The sequence below is a fragment of the Lagopus leucura genome, unplaced genomic scaffold (genome assembly GCF_019238085.1).
Source record: "Lagopus leucura isolate 7727_CA_CO unplaced genomic scaffold, USGS_WTPT01 Super-Scaffold_100157, whole genome shotgun sequence".
Lineage (NCBI taxonomy): Eukaryota > Metazoa > Chordata > Aves > Galliformes > Phasianidae > Lagopus > Lagopus leucura.
Window position 1 is genome coordinate 39,648,659 of NW_024962334.1, and position 2,320 is coordinate 39,650,978.

The following is a 2,320-nucleotide window of genomic DNA, read 5'->3' on the forward strand; positions in this document are numbered from 1 at the left end:
AGCAACGGAAAGGGAAATTTTAAGATGTTATTTATCATTGCTATAAGCACTATCATTACATATAATGTACTGGCAAAGCACTTTCCATGATGAAAAGTTTGATCCATGTCCCAACTATTGCCATATGTATCATTATAGAATGTTGCCAGGGACAGAAGTAATTTCTCAGGTCAAAATTGTGTTGATTTTTGTTTGTTTCTTTTGCATTATTTTACTTAATTATTTGTCCCAGTTTAATTCATTAAAGAGGGTTTATTCTTGTATGGATAACTGATTTTGAGATATTAATTTGCTATTGGAACGTTGCACTCTCTGAGCAATAATCTTTCACAGAGAGGCGAAATCACTTCCGATTCCAAAAGAGAGGGAATCATTTCCAATTTCAGTGACATATTAATATGTCACTGAATAGGTGATCAAAACTGTGTCTGCCCTTGAACTTGAAGAAAAAATGTAGATCTAAGGAGATTTTGATAATGTTGATTGTCTGATAGCTCTCTTGTTTGGAAAAGATGTAGGGTTCGTTGTTGTTGTTTGCTTGCCTCTCCCTTCCCAAGCCATTTTTGAAAAGAGAACTGATGAAATATTGGCAATTTGGGAAAGTAATTTTAGAGTGAAATACTGGGCTACACGTGAAGGCTTGAAGTAGTTTAAATAAATAAATAAATAAATAAATTCAGTAGTGGAAAGGAAATAGGGCAGATATGAAATTACAGACAGATGCACAATAAAACAACTAGCACAACTGTTTACATTCAGTGTTTATCCTGAATACAAGCTTTAGAGTGCCATACTGATTTTATCTTTTTTATAAAATGTACTCCATTTTTTTAGTATAATAAGTAAACATCAACACATTTACATGCTTTCTTGCATCCTTTTTATTCAGACTAAAGTTATTATAAGTAGGCTAGAAAAAATATCTTGACAATAATATCTTGACAAAAATAAATTAAGTAACATATCTTTAAATAGGAACTATGTGTATACTACTTCCTTTAACTTTTTAAAAAAATAAGATAATTTATCTTGGTGTGACAATATATCCTCAAAATATTTGATTAGAACTGACATTCTTAATGTGTTGATCTTCTCCTGAAAGAGTAGTTTTCAATTCTTTGAAGTAGCTCTCTTGATTGTGCATGGATCTCTTGCCAAGTGCAGTGATCATTTGTCTGTGAAATAAAGGTTATTAAAAAGTGTTTTTTAGCTGTTTTATAAAAGATGACGTAACACACTATGGAGAAGGAAAATGTAAATTGAGAAATAGCTTACTTACCTTGGACACAAATGTATCCATTTTTTGGAAGCACTGTTTTACTATAGATTCGTGGATGATGTTAAGTTTGGGCTTTAGCTGTTATTTTTAATGGAAAATAAAAAAAAGCTATTAGTTCAAAAACTGATAAGTAAATTAAAAATTAACATAAGTTGGTAAAACTGGTAGACATGCACTGTAATGTGTTTCTCAGACACAAGCCTTCTGAAGGGGTCAAAGTGAAAGATAGCGTAGTGCTGACAGCTTATGAATATACCCAAGGAGATTCCACAATCATTCTGATCAACCTGTGTCAGTGCTCAGTCATCTGCACCACACAAAAGTACTTTCTGGTGTTCAGATGTAACTTTCTGTGTTTCATTTTATGCCCACTGCCTCTTATCCTAACACTGGGGAGCACTGGAAAGAGTTTGGCTCCGTCTTTGCATATCCAGTCAGGAATTTATAGGCATTGATGAGAGCCCCCCTCAGCCTTCTCTTCTCTGAGCTGAAGCTCTCTCAGCTTTTCCTTACAGGAGAGATGCTCCAGACCCTTTGTCACCATCATGACCCTTCACTGGGCTCTCCACTACATCCGTATATCCAATACTGAGGGCCCCAGAGCTGGGCACCATATTCTAGATGCAGTCTCACCACCGCTGAGTAAAAAGATTATTATTTAAATATCATGCTGTGGAATAAAACATTATACTTACACAAGTCTTGAGTTGGGCATGAGCTTCATATATTTCTCTTAGAAAAATGTTCTTATTTTGAAAAGGTGCATCTGATCTCTTGAAAAACTCAGCAATTTCATGCACTATATGAACAATGGCTGTGTGATCATATTTAACCTACAAAGAGAGGAAAAAAAAATAAATTTAGAGACTAACTTAAGTTTGCACTTAAATTTTGGCTAATGGTACCTTTTCAAACTGCCTGAGACCAGATATTATTAATTCTTGCACAGTTTTTATCGATTGCTTGTATTCTCCAAAAATTTAAATAGAAAACACTATAGGAAGTAATATGCATTAAATTGACATTATTTGTTTGAAAATC

The 2,320-nt window shown here is 33.7% G+C and overlaps 1 long non-coding RNA gene across 1 annotated transcript; it reads right to left on the bottom strand.

Moving 5' to 3' along the window:
* Positions 1-1,091: 1,091 nt before the first annotated feature.
* Positions 1,092-2,079, bottom strand: LOC122189711. The gene is made up of 3 exons (XR_006181936.1): positions 1,975-2,079; positions 1,280-1,357; positions 1,092-1,175 (listed from the first exon to the last, which is right to left on the bottom strand). It is a non-coding gene; the product is annotated as an uncharacterized LOC122189711 (long non-coding RNA).
* Between the last annotated feature and the right edge of the window lie 241 nt (positions 2,080-2,320).